The sequence below is a fragment of the Aotus nancymaae genome, unplaced genomic scaffold (assembly GCF_030222135.1).
Source record: "Aotus nancymaae isolate 86718 unplaced genomic scaffold, 86718_ANA_hifiasm-v0.15.2.pri h1tg000049l, whole genome shotgun sequence".
NCBI lineage: Eukaryota > Metazoa > Chordata > Mammalia > Primates > Aotidae > Aotus > Aotus nancymaae.
Window position 1 is genome coordinate 29,761,488 of NW_026988463.1, and position 19,927 is coordinate 29,781,414.

Here is a 19,927-nt window from a genome sequence, read left to right on the forward strand (position 1 = left end):
GTAGTTATACAGAATGGATGTGTAAACAGCTAAAGAAAATACAATTGGTAAGGAAAAACAGTACTGTCTGAGGGACAGGATTACAGTGTTTTTTCAACAAATTCCTGGACTGCTGTTGTATGACTTCTCACACTGAATAAAATCGGGGTGCATAGGCTCCTTCCAGTTATAGTCACTAGATATGCATCAATATGCACCCAACACTTGCATACTCTTGTATTGCAAAGGGTTATTCCAATTAAGAATAAGGCCCGGATTACAGTCAGCTTCTCTGTGGAGGATGCCAACACCTGTGAACATAAAAAGAACTAAAAGTACAGAGATCAATGCTAAGACAGAGTGAAAATAGAAGAAAAATAGAATAAAGAGCTGAAAGGGGAGAGGAGAAAGTCAGAACAAAAAGGAAAAGAAAAAAGAAAAAACACTAGAACAATTTGAAAAAGAAAGAAAATCCAGAGGTTAAGAAGTCATCATTTTTAAAAAGACAAAAACAACAAAGAAAAGAATTAGGAGGTAAGTGTATACCAACAGCGGCCCCCAACTGGCTGTCCAACTCATGCTGGGAGGCCTGTGACACTGTCTCTGTGGGAGTGGTACAGGAAGTACCCAGAGGGGCCACTACTCTGAGCTTCTTACAATCTCATTAGATGATGGTATCCAGCCATCACAACTGTGTCAATTTCTGGGTTCAAACTCTAGCTTGCTACCACAATGTTTTCCCAGACCAATAAGACCCACAGAAACAAGGCCAAGTCAGGCAGGCTGTTTGTCATCTATCAGTAAAGGTGACAGTGGTCAGGTCCAGACAGTAAACAGCACATCACCTCCACAGGTTCACAGACTCCAGAGGCCCTTGCTTTGGATGACAAAGGTGCCTTCCCTGCCAATGATCAAAAAGGTCCAGATCTGAAATACATTTTCAGTTGAGGTTTTTTATGAGACAGAGTCTCACTCTGCCACCTAGGCTGTAAGGCAATGGCACAATCTTGGCTCTCTGCAACCTCTGCCTCCTCAGTTCTTCTTTTGCCTAACCTCCCAAGTAGCTGGGATTGCAGGGGCATACTACCACACCCAGCCAAATTTTTTATTTTTAGTAGAGCAGAGGTTTGACTATGTTAGTCAAGCTGATCCAATAACATAGTCTGAAATAGAGCCTGCTTGATAATCCTTGCATTTTTGCCTTCCTCTCAGAGATTCTGCAGGGGCTTTTCACAACCATTATCCTACATGTACCCCAGCCCTCCCGACAAGCCAGCCCATATTCTGAAGGTAAGGTAACCTGGCTTGGTCATGTGGAAAGCATGTGGGATTGACTCAGTAGCACTCAAAAGGCATCAGAAGCCTGGCATGGTGGCTCACACCTGTAATCCCAGCACTTTGGAAGGCTGAGGCAGTTGGATCACCTGAGTTCAGGAGTTCAAGACCAACCTCGCCAACATGGTGAAACCATCTCAACTGAAAATACAAAAATTAGCCAGGCATGATGACGCATGCCTATAATCCCACCTACTCAGGAGGCAAAGGCAGGAGAATCATTTGAACATGGGAGGTGAAGCCTGCAGTGAACCAAGATTGCACCATTGCACTCCAGCAAAAAAAAAAAAAAAAACATCAGGGAAACTCTGGAACATGTCTTACCTCCCTGAACTGGATAGTTAGCTCTCTTCAACAGCACCATGAAATGTTCCTAATCCAGAGCTAGGGTAAACGTTTCCAAGAGAAGGAGAAGACTTGGCAAGTGAGAAAAAGCTTTTACAAATCACAAAGAAAAAGACATCTAAATTAAAAATGAGCAAAAAGTGAAACGCAATTCAGAAAGAAGAGCTGCAGCAAAGTTAGAGAGAAAATATTCTGCTTCAATGGTAATTTAGGCATTGAAAAACAAAATAATGTGCCGGGTTCTGCAATCAGCTTGGCAAAGTCAAATAAAGACAGCCACTGTGTGAGTTTGCAAAGGTGGACACACACATCCTGGGCCCTGCTGATGAAAACGTCAACCTGTCCAGCCCTTCTGGAGAGAAATAGGACAATGTGAGTTAAAATGTGTGCAACCCTTGTACAGAGGTTTAGCCTATTTCCAAAAAAAACTCCAGGAAGATGTTCGGTAAATATAGATAAGATTATTCTAAAATTTACATAGAAAGCAGAGAGGGTACAAAAAAACAGAAAGAATAAAGCCTACTACAATGACAAGTTTGGAAAGTTAGAAAATAAAATGAATTAATAAAAAATTTAAAAGACCTATTCATTGTTGCCATTTTGCAGTGGAAAAGAAAATCTATGATTTGATAGCACAATACGGTGACTATAGTAAATAATAATTGTATACTTTAAAACACAAAATAAATTGTTTTTTCAGACACAGTCTCTCAGCTTAGTTTTTTTTGTTTGTTTTTTGTGTTTTTTTTTTGAGGCAGAGTCTTGCTCTGTCACCAGGCTGGAGTGCAGTGTCACAGTCTCGGCTCACTGCAACCTCTGCCTCCTGGGTTCAAGTGATTATTTCAGCTTAGTTTTTATATGATATGCCTTACAGAAATTCTCTTCATCTCAGAAGGGAATTGCTACAAAGTCCTGCTCTCAATTTTAAAGGGAAAAAACCACACATTTCTTGAATTTATGGCTTCTATAAAGTTACATTAAAATCCTTATGTGAAATATTTTTTTTTTGATATGGAGTCTTGTTCTGCCACTTAGGCTGGAGTGCAGTAGTGTGATCTTGGTGGACTGTAACCTCCACCTCGCAGGTTCAGGTGATTCTTCTGCCTCAGCCTCCCTAGAAGCTGAGACTACAGGCATATGCCACCACACATGGCTAATTCTGTAATTTTTTTTAGTAGACCTGAGGTTTCACCATATTGGCCAGGTTGGTCTTTAAGTCCTCATATCACAATACACCTACCTCAGTCTCTAAAAGTTCTGGGATTACAGGCATGAGCCACCACGGACAGCTTAATTATTTTTTTATTAAGTACAGCAAAAAAAAAAGTTTCTTAGTATTTTTTAAATAAAAATCAAATACATTTAGTTAAAAAATATTAAGGCAGGGAAACTAAAATAGCTAAAACAATTTTGAAAAAGAAGAAGTAGAAGGAATCAGTCAACAAGATTTAAAGACTTTCTCTATAACTAGGGCAGTTAAGATAGGAGAGTACTGGCAGGCAGCGGGCACAGACAGCAAAGCACAGAGCAGAATGGAGAATCCAAGAAAAAGACCCACACAGATATGCCCAGTGGATTTTTTGACAAAGTGCAAAAGCACTTCAAGAGGAAGCACAGCTTTTCCACAAATCACGCTGGAGCAATCAGCATTCATAGGAAAAAATGGGCCTCTATCTATATGTCTTATGCTTCATACAAAATAAAACTCAAAATGGATCATGAATTCAAATATAAAACATAATCCTCAGGATCTAGAACAAGGCAGAGTTCTTAGACTTGACCCCAAAGCCTGAATCATAAAAGCAAAGACTGGCAGACAAACTGGACCTCATCAAAATTAAAAATATTTCTACTGTGAAAGAGCCAGATAGAAAGATAAAAAGACAAGCTACAGATTGGAAGGAAATGTTTGCAAAGCACATATTTGAAAAGGACTACTGTCTAAAATATATAATAGAGACCTCTCAAAATTTAACATCATATAAAAGAAAACAATCAAATTAGAACATAGGCAAGCCAGGTGTGCTGGTGCATGCCTGGAGTTACAGCAGTTTGGGAGGTCAAAGTGTTAGAATTGATTGAGCCTAGTAGTTCTAGGCTAGCCTGGGCAAAATAGTGAGATCCCGTCTCTACAAAAAAATTAAAATTAGCTAGTCATAGTGGCGCACATCTGCCATCTCAAAGCTATACAGGAGACTGAAGCAAGAGGATCACTTGAGTTCAGGAGTTTGATACCAGCCTGGGCAACATAATGAGATCTGATTTCTGTAAAGAATTAAAAAAAAAAAAAGGCTGGGCACAGTGGCTCACACCTGTAATCCCAGCACTTAGGGAAGCTGAGGTGGGTGAATCACAAGGTCAAGATATCAAGACCATCCTGGCCAACATTGTGAAACCCTGTCTCTACTAAAAATACAAAAATTAGCTGGGCATGGTGGCACCTGCCTGTAGACCCAGCTACTCAGAAGGCTGAGGCAGGAGAATTGCTTGAACCTGGAAGGCAAAGATATCAGTGAGCCGAGACTGCACCACTGCATTACAGCATGGCAAAAGAGCAAGACCCCATCTAAAAAACAATAACTAACCAACAAACAAGGAAAAGAACATAGGCAAGAGATATAAAGGCAGAGAGATATTTTACCAAAGAGAATATACAGCAGATGGCAAAAAAGCCTACGAAAAGATGTACATCATTACCCAATAGGGAAATGCAAATGAAAACCACAGTGATGCTACTACATGCCTATCAGAGTGGCTAAAATAACAAATAGTGACAACATGAAATGCGGGTGAGGATGCAGAGACACTAGACCAGTCATACACTGCTGGTGGGAATGTAAAAGGAAGATACAGAGACTCTAGAAAACAGCTTGGCAGTTTCTTCAACATACACACAAACTAAACTAAATACAAAACTACCACATGACTCAGCCACTGTCCTAGACATTTACCCTCCTAAAATGAGTGTGTCCAGCCATCAACTTTTAATGTTTAAATTAAAGACCACCATTTGATGTGTTTCTGCCTTGACAAGGACCCTAATGGCACAAGTTATGCAACATTTAAATGAAGAGACTTTTCTCACAGACAGGATTGTGCTTTTGTCAAATATAAACTAGCATTTCTCTAAAAGACATACAAGTGGCTAGGCACAACGGCTCATACCTGTAACCCTAGCACTTTGGGAGGCTGAGGTGTGCAGATTACCTGAGGTCAGGAGTTCAAGACCAGCCTGGCCAACATGGTGAAACTCTGTCTCTACTAAAAATACAAAAAATAGCCAGGGGTGGTGGCAGGTGCCTGTAATCCCAGCTACTCAAGAGTCTGAGGCAGAAGAATTGCTTGAACCCAGAAGGCAGAGGCTGCAGTTAGCAGAGATTGAGCCCCTTCACTCCAGCCTGGGTGACAGAGTGAGACTCCATCTAAAATAAACAAATAAATACAAGCATGTCCTACCATGGTGACAAAATCTGCTCCTGGGAGACTGATAATTATGCAGGAGAGGGAAAGGACAAAAGGGTTTGTTCAGTTTTCCCTTCTTGAGGGCACAAATGCAGACTGTGAATGTTGGAAACAGCAGAGGACTGGTTAAGCTACTAATAAATTGCTGTGTCTCCACAGAACAGAATAAATAACTTCTAGACATAAAAACAGCAGGAATGTTTAGAAATGGGGTACAATCTTTATCAGTTTGCAAAGTGACAGGGGTACAATCTAGCAGGTACAGGGTGACATGGCTTATAAGCACACAGCATCATTTTGCCCCAATATCAGAACCCAGCGGGACAAGGGTCACACTAGCCAGGATTTCTACAGATCAACTAGTTTGCTTCCTCTCTTCCTGGTTCTCTGGTGTTCTACGTTAGCATGAGCTGATTTTATAAATCAGACAATCACAGAAATTTGTGCAAGGAAAAGCAGAATCTGAGGAATTTTCATCAAATCTTCCCAGGGATCCAAATGACCTTCTTAAAAGACCAGCAGAAGATGGACACTCTTAGGGCTTAGGGCCTCCCTCCAGCCCACACAGAACTCAGGGACTACAGTGGGGCATGGAACAGGGTAAGGCCTGCAGTCCCTGCCCTGGAGAGGAACCAAGAAGCAAGAGAACCAACCCTCAGAGTTCAGATATGCAACAAAGCAGCAAGGTGAATGACATGGCCCGGAGGAACGTCAGAGCACAAAATCAAGGTTTGAAACCCTTTTTAAATTTTATTTTATTTTTTTCAAAGAAACAGCTCTCTTTCCCAGGCTGGAATGAAGTGACACAATAATAGCTCACTGTAGCCTCAAACTCCTGGGCTCAATCAATCCTCCTGCCTCAACCTCCTGAGTAACTGGGACAATGGACATACACCTCCATGTGTGGCTTTTTTTCTTTTCCCCATTTTTTTTTCCCCCTAGAGTCTCCTAACTTTCCAAAGTGTACCCTGGGCCTTTTCAACATTTCTTTTCTGTATCAGCTACTCTTGGGCTCCAATGTGCCTGCCATCTTCTGTTCTCTGACCCGCCATACCCTGACCGAGTACGCTGTCTGGGACTCAGGTCCAGATGGGTCTGACCTCCTGTTCCTGTCCATAGGTGGTGGCTCCTTGCCGAGGATTCCAATATCTCTCACACTGGGCCAGGTCAGTGCCATGCCACCTTCCTTCTCATTGCTGTGGGTGGCAGCATCAGCCTTTCAGCCCACTTTATTTTTCTGGCCCTTCTAACATAAGGCATCTGTTGAGGTTCCTGGATCCCACAGTGAGCAGAAAGATGGTCACTGCCACCATGGAGCATCACAGTTTTGTCTGAGCACCAATGCTAGTAAGCTGGCACATGTACCCACACAGAAGAGAAAGTGCATGGGCAGAGGTGGTGAGGACAAAAACAAGGATTGGAGATCTGTTCTGATGGGAGAGCAGACTTCCACCTGAGGCTCCCAGTTCCCTGCTCACCCCACACATGCCTCTGCAGAACTGGGCACAGTTCCCTCACCATGGCCCTGCCTTCACCTGCTTCCCTACTGCACCTCACACAACTCACTCCTCAGCTCAGAAAAACACTTTGGGGTGTGCAATGGAAGCTAAGGTCCAAGCTTGTGGTCAAGTCTTGAAAGTGCTCCCTGGCCATCTCCTCCCTTGCTGGGCTGATTTTACTTGACAAACACACTCGGCCACACACACACATACACACCCACACAGGTACATTCAGGGTCACCCACATGTGCTCACACTCACACATACCACACTCAAGCCTCACAATACACTCACAAAGCACTCTCCATATTGAAGCAACTTTCTCCTGTCCCCACACTCCCACAGCCCTGAGTCAGATGAGGCACGTACCTTGAAGTCCATCTGATGAACAACAACAAAAAAGGCTGCTGAAATGACTGGCCCCTTACCTCTCACTACATTCTTAATGCCTGGAAGGTGGAAGGGTTATGTGGTGCCCTCCTGGAAGCAGGCCTTCGGGAAATGTCTGTTGAGGGGATGGGCAGAATTCAGGAGTTGAGGGAGGCATGTGGTAGCTGAATGCAGGGAGGTGCCATCAGCAGGGGGAGCAGACAGACACAGTTACACAGCTCAGCAGCACTGAGGACAAGCTAGCAAGCCTCCCTGTGCCTCAGTGTTTCCATCTGTAAAGTTGGAATAAGAGCACCTGGCCTGAGAATTCCTGTAAGTCACAAATGAGAATATGCAGCTGAACACACTCTGAATGGGAAGCCATTATTGCATCTCTTATTATGATTAGTATTTTGCCATTATTCCTGAGACAGAGAGGCAGGCTGTATTTGCAAGGAATGGTGGTGGCTGAGGAGGGAAGTTAGGCAAGGCTGTGAATCAGTAAGTGTTACAGGCATAATAAAATCACAGTCCTTATATATCCTACTCTGTCAAATGATCTTTGTCAAACAAGAAAGTATAATATTTCATCAAATATTGGCTATACCACAGAACATATGCTACCTATTTTCTCTACCAACTACTTAGCTAATCAGCTTCTAACATCTAGAATAGAACAGTATTTCAAGCCAGAAACAGTGGCTCATGCCCATAATCCCAACACTTTGGGAGATCGAGGCAGGAGGATCCCTTGAGGTCAGGAATTTAAGACCAGCCTGGCAACATAGCAAGACCCGATCTCTACAAAACTTAAAAATTTAAAAATTAGGCCAGGCATGGTGGCTCATGCCTGTAATCTCAGCACTTTGGGAGACCAAAGTGGGTGGATTACCTGAAGTCAGGAGTTTAAGACCAGCTGGGCAACATGGTAAAACCTTGTTTCTACTAAATATACAAGAAATTAGCTGGGCATGGTGGTGTGTGCCTGTAGTCCCAGCTATAGCTAGGAGGCTGAGGCAGGAGAATCACTTGCACCCAGAAGGCAGAGGTTACCATGAGTCAAAACCATGCCACTGAACTCCAGCCTGGGCAACAAGAGTGAAACTCTGTCTAAGAAACAAAACCACAAGAAGAAATTAGCTGGGCATGGTGGTGTGAACCTATAGTCCCAGTTACTCAGGAGGCTGAGACAGGAGGATGTCTTGAACCCAGGAGTTCAAGGCTGCAATGAGACATGATGGTGCCACTGCACTTCAGCCTGGGTGGCAGTGAGACACTGTCTCTAAGAATAAAAAGAGCATTTCAACAATTCTCTTAATCTCAATGTACAATTTTACACCGGCAGGTAAGTACACACCTATAAAAACACACCTATGTAATTGTGAATTAAAGGACATTTTCCAGTGACTAAATGTGAACAACAATAAATTAAATCAATAAAATCCACTGACTAAATGTCAATTCAGAGACTGGCCTAAAAGAAAATGCCAATCCCATGGCCTGGTGTGAGTGACTAAAATAATAGAATAATTTGCACCCTGGTGATCAACTACCTCACCGGCCCCATTCAGCAATTGTAGAGCCTACTTCTCCAGTCCAGAATTCTCTACTGCATAGATGAAGTCTTCAAAGCCAGCAGAGGGGTGTGCTACAGGCACGATGCATTCTAGTTCTTAGCCAAAACAAAACAAAACAAAACAAACACTCAAAGGGAGGAACATCTGTGAACACTCACCCAGGTCAATCATGTCTAGGACCCTATGACCACAACACTGCCATTTGGAGGGTGTGGGAAAAATTTAAAAAGCCAGTCCATCCCCAAAACTGTACAATCCTTGTTAAATATTCTTAATGTGAGTACCTCATCATCAAGGTTTTTCCTATTTGATCTTTGTCCTTGGAAAAGAGTCTAAAATAAGATAGTTTTCTCTTCCACTGAAAACATAAAATTCAAAAGCACATCCTCTTCAGATTAATAAAAGTTGGCTGGGCATGGTGGTTACACCTGTAATCCCAACACTTTAAGAAGTTGAGGCTGGTGGACTGCTTTGAGCTCAGAAGTTAGAAACCAACCTGGGCAAAATGGCAAAACTCCATCTCTACTAAAAATACAAAAATACACCACCAGGCATGGTGGTGTACATCTGTGGTCCCAGATACTTGGGAGACTGAGGCTGTAAAACCGCTTGAACCTGGGAGGCAGAATTTGCAGTGAGCAGAGTTCCCACCACTGCATGCCAGCCTGGGCAAAAGAGTGAGACCCAGTCTCTAAAAAAGAAAGAAAGAAAGGAAAGAAAGAAAGAAAGAAAAAGAAAACAAGAAAAGCCAGTTTTCTAGGGATCTGTGTAATGATGGAGACAGCCTTGTTGATGTCACTCGTATATGAGAAAAGCCCTTTCCTCAGGAGGATGAGCAGAGATGAGGAAGCAGTGGGACCCCAACCTTGGTGGTGCCCTGACTGCTGTCATCAACCAGTGGCCTGGGATGGTGGCTTTGGGCCCTAGGCATGTTCCTTTGCCCAAGAGACAAAAGATTTCTGTCAACTACCCTCAAAGGCAGCTGGAGAGGTAGATTGTGTTGCTGGCTGCTGTTCCAAGCACCCAGCCTCCAGCTGACAGATGGTTATCACAGGTCCACTATGTGCCAGGAGCCCAGATTTCAGGGACTGGGGACAAAGCCAGAAGTGGGACAGACAGAGCTCCTTTTGCCTCCCAGGAGCCCAGCGTGTGGCATCCACAGGACACAATGCTGGCTTTGAAGCTGATCCAGGTGTCTGTTCTCCCTGGTGGCCTGTCCAATCATTTTACCTCTCTCCTCATTTTTCACATCTAGAAACAAGCACAAAACAAAGATGCCATTGGTGGTCCTACAATACTCCCTTACTGCTGCATAAGCTCTGCACCCCAAATCTCTCCTAATGGCCCAGAGTCACCTGCCCAGGTCCACTCGCTGGTGATGGTGGTCAGGACTAGGGTCCCAATGCCACCTGTTCCAGACTAGGTTACCAGAATCAAGGAAGAGAGGCTCTGAGTGGACAGAGTAGGGGACAGGAAGCTGTGAAGATGGTGCTGGGAAGAAGGGCCCATGAAGAGGGCTGAGGAAGGATGCTGGTTTGAACAGTGTGAGGCCTGTCTGAGAAGCTGTACCCAACTGCTTCCTCCAGTCCTGCTGAAACAGAGCAGGGGGAAAAAAAGGTACAGGAGTCCTCTTCCTCCAGTCCTTTACTTCCAGCCAACTGGAGGTGATTGATCCACCACTGTGGGTGCCTCCTGACTTCCATGAGTTTGTCACACTGTGTCCTAGTTTTCTGTGTGCCTGGGTGCTCGGCTGCAGTTGAGCTGACCTGGAGGGTGGTGCTGAGTTTTATTCATCTCAATCCAAAGACAATACACATTAGCTCAGCAGAAAAAATCTAATGGTGCCACAGCCCCAAAGCTGGACTTTTTTTCAACTGTACCTAATTTTAGGGTTTCACGTGGTCTGGAGGGTCTCATGCAAAGTGATGGATTTTGCCTCAACTGACACAATCATGGCCCATTATGCTTCACCCATTCAGCACTCTCACTGCTGCTGTCCTGGCTCCCTGAAGGTGGCCTCATCCTGCTGACTGCACACATCATGCCTGCTTTTTCCCCATGTTCCCTCCCTTCACCTAGACCCTCACCTGTTCAAACAGCTATTCTACATTCTTCCATCAGCCCCTTCTGCTCATCCTGAAACAATCTCAGGCCAGATTTCTCTTGATCACTTCATGCCCATATCACAGGGACCATCTCTGAGCTAGGAACCAGCTCCAAACACTCTCTATGTAAGTAGCAAGACCATCTAAAGGTGTCTTTCCCCAAGAACCTGCCATAGCTTCTTACAGCCTCTCGTAACACCACCTCATCTACATTCAACAGTGATTACTGAAGACCTGCCTGTCGGTTGCAACCTGGGAAACAAGGATGAATAAAACAGGCACAGCCTCTATCCTTGTGGACCTACTATAGGTGGTTAGGAAAGATAATCAATCAAATAACCCCACATAGAAAAAATTACCAAAGGCTAAGTGGAAGAGGTGTCCATCCCTGCCAGCGGTAAGAAAGAAGCTGAGCCAGTTTGTCAGGAAAGGCTTCTTTGAGTAAGCAATGCCAAAGCTGAGATATGAAAAGGTACAGGAATTCACCAGAGGATGAAGGGTTTGGAAAAAGCATTCCAGAGAGAGGGAACAGCAGATGCAAAGGCCCTGAGGAAAGATAAAGTATCGTCTGTTCAGAAGACAGAAAGAAGAGCCAAGGGGCCACCAGGCAGAGGGAATGGGGAGTGCAGGCCTGGGAGACACAGGGAGCAGGTGTGCCGTCAGCTGCTGGGAGCAATACCTGATCCAGCCCGGCTTCCTATCAGAGTGCACAAGAGAAGTGGCTTTATGTTAGCCCGACCTACACACAATCAGTAAACAGATTCTGCTATGAAATCGACATTTCATGCTGCAGGCAGTGCAGGTGGAAATCAGAGACAAATGTCTGTGGTTATCTGTAACCTCTACTTCTAGCCAACAGCTTGTGCTATAAAGAGCTGAAACTCCTATAAAGGGAAAAGCCCAAATAGGCTTTAAGAGCTAATTGTCTGAACTCCATGTGGAGTGTGACCTTCAAGGTCACCACTGGAATGGCGTTAAAGCCCAGGCCTGTGTAGAGGACAGTGGACAGGTCTCAGCTCCCCTGCTCCCATCATGACCTTTTGTATGTCCATTGCCAGCGTTTATTCTCCTGTTTTAACACCATTTCTTTTAATTTTCTGACTGGACTTTCAAGGTAAATGGTAAGCTGAGACACTATAAAATATGGCCTGAAAATACAGATTAAGTAAGCTGTCTTTGGAAAAAATAGTAATCATAAAAGAGCTTCAGTTTTTTTTTTTTTCTCTCTTTCTCTCTCTCTTCAAAGCTTTAGTTAAAGCCAAACAGGATTTCTTTGGTTTGGCCTCAAGCATGTTTATTTATGTTGGTTCAGGTCACTCGTTCAGATATGCCTTTGATTTAAAATTTTGGTTATAGTTAGAGTGTGATGAAAATTTTTGTTCGGTTTTGTTGTTTAGCCTTCTCTTCTGAACTAAATAAAACTATATACTGTGGTTTGGAAAAAAAAAAAAAACATTTACTAAAAAATTTCAAAAACAAAAAGCTTTTAATAGTCATTACACTTACCACCAGTAAACAAAAATGTCCCATCTTCAAAATTTCTTTTTGATGTAAATTTTAGAGAGAAAAAGACATATGTTTGCTGTGTACCTGGCTAAAATCTAATTTTTTTAAAAAATGTAAGAGCTCTACAGTCAAAGTCCATTTACTAAAACTGATATTCAAGCTATATATATATATATATATATATATATATATATATATGTTAATTTGAGGCCTATGGTGTTTTCCTATATGCTTATCAGTCAACTAAATTTATCTCTCCCTAAACTCCTGCCAACTCTAGGGAGGGAGGTCTGTCTGATTTTTCTCTTGTTGACATCCAACTTACAAACTTTGTTTATTGAAAATGCCACAAAATAAAAAATTATCTCCAAACCTGTTGGAAGGAAACATATTAGATATTGTTGGACAATATCTGTACTGCTAAATCAAAGGGCAATGTCTTATAAAATATTTGGTCAACCCATCTATCTATAAACAGCTCTGAAGAAACCCAGCACTTGGACAAATTCTCTCAAAAATTTTACAAGGTATGGCCACCAATTTGTTTTAGATGGAGATTCTATTTTGAGAAAATCTACTAATAATCTGCCTCGCTTACAGGAAAATAGCTTTATTTACTGGGAAAATTTATTTGCCTTGGTGAGGCAGCTCTGTAAGTCAATGACAGGAATGTAGTTTTATTTGTGCCACTCTGTGATACCATCACAATTTGGCTTTTGGGGCACTTTTAACATTTCTCATGGAGATGTCTCCTCTTCCCCCCAACCCAATGTGAGACAGAATTATCAGGGAATGAGCCTTCCCAGTCAGAGAGACACCCTAACACTTAAAATTTGATCACTGAAGCTTTCAAAAAGAAAGATTTTGATCAAAAACAGAAAAATGAGAAATACAAAACTATCTTATTTGAAGAAAGACAAAGCCCCCTCTAAATTATGAGGCCCAATGAAGTAAAGGAATAAAAATGCAATCATGTCCTACTTATCCTCCAGGCCACTGAGCTATATCATTTCTTGCAGTTGCTTGCTATGTGGATTCCAGACTGACAAAAAAAGTAATGAACCTAACCATGCTACATGCTGTACACCATAACCTACAGTTCAACCATGTAGAGTAAATTACTAATCAGCATTATTTCTGTGAACCAATGAAAATTTCTGCCAAATAACTTTGTATTGGCACACTCCTTTTCCCTCTTTTTGTCTTTAAAAACCTGCATATAACAAAGATCAAAGGAGGTTCATATCCAGGTTACTTGAGTCTGAACCTTCCAGGCACCTGTCCTTACCTTGGCTCAAGTAAACTCTTTAAAATTCTATTTTATGCCTTAGTTTATTTCTTTAGGTTAACAAATGTATAAAGCATCAGCACTTGGGAACAGAACCAAAAATAGCATTGCCAACAACATCAAAAATTAAATTTAAACAAGTTTCAAATGGGTTAAATAGGTGAGTCAACTGAGTGAGCCAAGGCCTCAGACAGCAGCATATGGGCAACAGACTGAGGCAGAGAAACAAAAAAATAACCTTTTTGCCATAAAATTAATGAAATGTTAAAGATAACATTCAGTTACTGAAAACTCAAAAAAGGTAAAACCAAGCAAATCCCTGCTTCATGATAAATAGTTAAGCAATAAAAAAAATGTCACAACAGTTAGTAGAAGGTAGATGAGATCAGGAAAGCACCAGAACTGACTAAGTCCTGTTTACTCCCCATGGTGAGTCCATGCAGGGTTATATTCATATTTAAACTCAGAATAAAACAAGTAACTTATTTTAAGAATTATCGGGAGACCAAGGCAGATGGACCATGAGGTCAGGAGATAGAGACCATCCTGGCCAACATACTGAAACCCTGTCTCTACTAAAAATATAAAAATTAGCTGGGCTTGGTGGTGCATACCTATAATCTCAGCTACTTGGGAGGCTGAGGCAGAAGAATAGCTTGAATCAGGGAGTCGGAGGTTGCAGTGAGCCGAGATCACAGCATTGCACTCCAGGCTGGTGACAGAGTAAGACTCCATCTTAACAAAAAAAAAGAATTATCTTTCCTTTTCTATGTTGTATCACACAATCCACTCAAATTCTCAACCAATGAAATAAAAATCTTACACTCCAATCATAGAATAAAATTCTTAAATATTGGGCACACTGGAATTATATGGCAGCAAGGTTTTATTTTATTTAAAAAAGGAAAGTAGCCCAGGGAAGCATCCTCTTGTATTCACATTCACAAGAAACCACATGCTCAGTAGGTTAAATGTGTTCCCCAGCTTGGTGTCCACTGTCCTTATGAAGGTAGCCCAAGGTGGCTTACTCCTAGGTGGCAAGTGAAAAAAAAATTAGCACCTGAGAAATGAAATTCTGGGAGCTCCACAATTTCTACTGTTCTCTTCTCACAGTGTGAAAATGGTCTCTCCTCCAGGATATCAGCTCTCGCCAGTGACAAAACTCATCTGGAGTCAGTTTAATGTTCTAACCTGTGATGACTTTTTTCCTGAAAATATTTGACAGCAAATGTGTGGAGATAGCTGAATGCAAACCAATTCTTCAACAATCTGTCCAATAGTTTAATTCTGTCATCACCCAGAGTTAGTACAGACCACACAAGTTCAGTGCTTAGTCACACAAACTGCCCCCATTACAGATGCTGGTCTGGAGGGGGTGGCATCTACACTTCTGAGCATCTATCTATAAATCATGGGCTCCTGTAACTCCTCCAGTTCAATAAATTGTTAGAACTATTCATAGTATTTATTCAGTAAAACATTGTACTATGCTTTCCAGTTGATTATGAAGGACACAACTTAAGAACAGCCAGGTGAAAGAGATGCATAAGTCAAGGGAGAGTGATGGGGGATGCTGGGACAAGTAGGTGACCCTGGTAAAAAGTGGTAACTAAAGCAATCTCCCATCCTTTGTGTTCAGCAAGAGCAACGTACTGCCAAAAACAAAACAAAACAAAAAAAAAAACCTCTTCCCATTATGACATTGATGTTGCTCTGTTATTTACCTGTCACAAAATGAAACACAGACACTGCAAATTCCCATTTTTGCCTCATGAACAATTAGATGAACAGTTTTCTTCTTCAGTGGTCAGAACAAAATACTTATTAATCAAACTTTGCTTAAGTTTCTCTCCTTACCCCAGGCTCCTGAACTCTGATCCACCTCAGCCTGAGCCAAACCACAACCTCTCTGCTCCTCCTAAGAACAGGCTGACTTCAGGGCAACACATTCTGATTTCAAAGCTGATATTGCCACCCTCCATCTGGCCTCTCCCTCCCACCTTCTTTCTAATCTTGTTTGCTTCTCTCTAGGGAAACAAACCTTTGTCTGCCTAAACTTTGAGATGCTGGCAGATCTCATGTTTCATGCTTTCTCTAACTGTAATACTCCTTTTATGATAGTTACTTCTAACCATAACTTGAAAACATTTTATTTCACATTTATCTAGAAACAGCCCAAAACAATGACAATTACACCCTCAGAAAAGGCACTACACCCCCTACTCCCATCCCAAATCTCACCAATTTCCCTGTGGATTCCAATTTTTCCAAGACTCTGCATAAAGAGTTCCTTCCATGGTTGGTTTAAACAGACTGGGACACCTGCAGTGAAGACTTCCCAAGAGAAACTAACTTGGCTTTTAATGACCCCCTTTTGCAGAATTAGGTGGATATTTGCTTGGATTCTCTAAGGCCATGTGTCTGCTTTCAAGTCAAGAATATTCACTTAGTTTTAAATAAGTAAAAACCTAGTGATAAGTAAATCCAGCAAAATTACTCAAACTCAGTGTTTATGCTATAGGCAGAATATTTTGCATTTTTATTTTATAATACCTCAACAAAAAAATAAAAGTATCTATCTTTTCCAGGCAGTAAATGTGTCATTTAGTTATCATTTTTATAACAAATCATATAGTAAACAATAATGTATGAACACTTGCAGTAGTTGCCAAGTTCCATTCCATAAAATTTAACATTAAATTGAAATCCAGATAACAGAACTGAGGTACGCACTTTCAAAAATTCTCCACTTTGCACAAAAGAGGAACTGATGTTTTCATAAATGTTTGTAATTTGCATGTTAACCTACTTTTTTGTAGAAATGTATTTATTTTTCTGTAGCTATAATGAGAAACATTTCTTCTATTTTTTTCTAAGGTAGGATTCCCAAAGCTAAGCCCTGAGATTCAGTTTGAAATCATGCTAAAATAGAACAGACCTCAGAATCTTCCTACATTCACTCTGCAAAATAAAAAAGGTAAATGAAAATTTTTAACCAATGGAATATAAAGCAAGATATTTTCTCTGAAATCTATCCCTTTCTTTCCTCTTAGAAACATTTGTGTTTTTTAATCTTTCAAGCTCTAATGACAAAATACATTATACAGTTAATAAAAATGGAAATAAGTGAACAAATATATTCAAGATGACAAACACAGGGAGAGGTGGTGCTGAGTGGAACACAAACATATTGGACTTGTGTGTCAATCAGTTGAGAGATTCCCCAACCCCACATCCTAAGGTACTTAATCACCACTCTCTCAGAAGGCAGTGCACTTGCCTCCTGTGTACCTGATGTGTATTTTCCTTTGTAAGTTCAGACACTACCTCATTAAGGTGGATTTTTCTTGCACTTTGGGATAGTTATTTTCCCTTCACAAGCCTGAGAGAAACCAGAGGACAAGATGCATGTGTGCCTTTTCTCCTTAGTACCAGCACCAACGTGTCTGCCAGGAAAGGAAGCTGGGACTGAGAGAAAAAAAAATCTTAATATTCAAAACAGTTAGCTTTTTAGAGAAAATGTATATCAGGAAACTGCTCTCAGCAAAAGGGCATCTAGCTGTTTCCCTAAGATGCTCCACCCAACACCTCAGGCTCTCTACTGGGAGAGAGCTGATACTCACCAGACACTCCAAGAGACAGGGCCACTGTGAGCATCTTGGGTCATCCCCAGACAGTTGTAAAACCCAGAACCAGGAAAATATAGAAGAGTTGCTGAGGATGCATCACCCTGCAAAGGTACCAGAAAGCAACCTCAACCCAAAGAAATTTTGTTAAGGTGTGTGCCTAGGCAAAATAAACAGAGAGGTGCAAAGATTTGTTACAGTATTGTCAGGTAATTATTCTTTACTTTTCGTTCATGTGAAATGTTCATAAACAGAAAAATAAGAGACAACCACCACCCTGTGAAACAAAAATAAACAATTAAAATATTGTGTTTGTTCTAAAACCAAATAAAGGATTAATAGTTGATAACGCTGTGATTTGGGAAAGGGATAATTGGCATTTGGGAATGTGAGTCATAAATTGGAAATTTAGTTTCCTTTTTGATTTTTTTGAGACAGAGTCTAGCTCTGTTGCAAGGCTGAAGTGCGGTAGCACCAACTTGGCTCACTGCAATCTCCACCCCCTGGGTTCAAGAGACAATGCTGGCCAGGATGGTCTCGATCTCCTGACCTCATATCTGCCCACCTCAGTTTCCCAAAGTGCTGGGATTATAGGCATGAGCCACCTCACCTGGCTGGAAATTTAGAATTTTCCAAAGGCCCTAGAACAGCTAGGCTAGGAGAACAAGTATGGATTTGGAGATCCTGCTTGACATACGTTTGAAAAATGCAGGGAAAACCAGTCCCCCTGTGAAGCATTAAAATAATTAAATGGCTCACAATTTGACTAAAATGGCCATAGTGCCCTGGGATTCTACCTGAGGAAACCTAACTATGTCAAAGAAATTTCCTGTGAATTATTAACTTAGAGAAAAACAAAACTTAGGCTTAACCAATCACAAACTGCCAATAAAACTCTGACTACATAACCAGGACACTTCCACCTGACGTGTGCAGATACAATATATAAGTATACTCAGTCAAGTATTAAATGTGGTTTACTTCCTCATGCTTCTTTCTTCCTCATGCCTTTTCTTCAAGTCCCACCTTTGAGCCCACAAACAACAAACCACAGCTGGGTGCTCTCTGATTCATAAATTGGTGTTTGGGCAAATAATGTTTTGTATTAATTCATTCCTGCATTGCTATAAGGAAATACATCAGACTGGATAATTTATAAGAAAATTGTTTTAACTGGCTCATGTTTCCACAAGCTGTACAGAAAAAAAAAAAACACCAGCATCTGCTTCTGGGAAGCACACATGGTGGAAAATCATGGTGGAAGGCAAAGCAGGAGCTTCCAACTAGGGCAAGGGGGATGAGGAGTGGTATACAACTTTTTTGGTTTGAAACAGAGTCTGGCTCTGTTGCCCAGGTTGGAGTGCAGTGGCCTGATGTCGGCTCACTGCAACCTCCGCCTCCCAGGTTCAAGCGATTCTCCTGCCTCAGCCTCCTGAGAAGCTGGAACTACAGGCGCATACCACCATGCACAGCTTATTTTTGTATTTTTAGTAGAGACCGAGTTTCATCATGTTGGCCACGATGGTTTTGCTCTCCTGACTTTGTGATAGGGGTGGTATACACTTTCAATGACAAAATCTCCCGAAAACTTCTATTGAAGAGACAATACCAAGAGAGGTGGTGCTAAACTATTCATGATAAATCCAGCCCCATTATCCATTCACCTCCCACCAGGTCCAACCTTCAACACTGAGGATTACATTTCAATTTGAGATTTTGGCTGGGAAACACTTCCAAATTATATCACTGCTTACTTTCTAAAGATGCTTCAACTTAGGCCGGGGCAATGGCTCAGGCCTGTAATCCCAGAACTAAAGAAGGCCCAAGGCGGGTGGATCACTTGAGCTCAGTAGTTCCAGACCAGCCTGAGCAACACAGCAAAACTCCATCTCTATAAAAATTACAAAACTTAGCCAAGCGTAGTGGCACACGCCTGTAGTCCCAGCTACTTAGGGTCTGGGGTAGACGAATCACCTAGGCCCGGGAGGTGGAGGCTGCAGTGAGCCCTGATTATGCTACTGCAGTCCAGCCTGTGGGACAGAGTGAGACACTGTCTCCAAAAAAAAAAAAAAAAAAAATCAATTTAATTTTTAAGAGGAGAAAGGTGGGACTGGGGGCGCCCCACGGACCACTACTTCTTCCCCAGTAAAACTCCGGACTCCATGTGGGAACTGCTTCCCCTTATTCCCTCCAATGGTCCCCACACAATCTGAAAGAGACTTGCGGTCACACAGAGCTACCCAGAAAGGACTCTAGGCTGGGGAGTACTTCGCGTTTAAGGAACGGGGTAAGACGCTTGGGGTTTTGGCTGCTGGGTCAGCCCCTAATCTGCGACGAAGGGAATGGAGGGCCGAGCTGTGCCAGCGGGAACTCGGGTCTGCAGACTCCAGAGCTGACCACGAGGCCCAGATCCCACCGCAGCCGGTTCCCGCCGGATTCAAACACCCTCCTTCCCCTTCTCAGGACGCCCACCCTGTGTACTCACCGTTTTCCAGCCTCTGAAGGTTCCGGTGTCCTCCCTAGGGATCTCCCAGTACCTGCAGGTCACAGTATAACAGGGTCTGTGGTAGCCTCACCCAGGAGTTGCTGGCGCAGAGAAGACGGAACAATGGAGACAAGAACTGAACCCAGGGGACCACACCCTTCCAGATTGCAAAGGCCGCCTCTTCCTCTCTGTCTGCGAACCTGATTGGACAGTTTTCACGCTGGCATCACAGGTTAGCTGGGGCACCAGGCTCCACCCCTTCAGGCCCTGAGTGACAGGCGACGTAACCAGAACCTGGGCTGAATGAGGGGAGAGAGGCGGGTTTTTGGTTGCAGCGTTTTCAGAGATTCC

At 42.4% G+C, this 19,927-nt stretch overlaps 1 protein-coding gene across 20 annotated transcripts in view; it reads right to left on the bottom strand.

Annotated features, from left to right (window-relative positions):
- LOC110569394 (zinc finger protein 708-like) overlaps positions 1-19,719 on the bottom strand; it is a 69,151-nt gene extending 49,432 nt beyond the window's left edge. For 18 of the 20 annotated variants that reach the window (XR_010337401.1, XM_064362717.1, XM_064362712.1 and 15 more), the window contains exons 1-2: positions 19,577-19,719; positions 17,089-17,195 (exon numbers count right to left, since the gene is read on the bottom strand). The gene's annotated coding sequence lies outside the window, so the exon portion shown is untranslated. Of the gene's footprint in view, positions 1-14,079; positions 14,201-17,088; positions 17,196-19,576 lie in introns of all 20 variants that reach the window. The other 2 variants (XM_064362710.1, XM_064362715.1) reach the window with 1 other exon arrangement.
- Between the last annotated feature and the right edge of the window lie 208 nt (positions 19,720-19,927).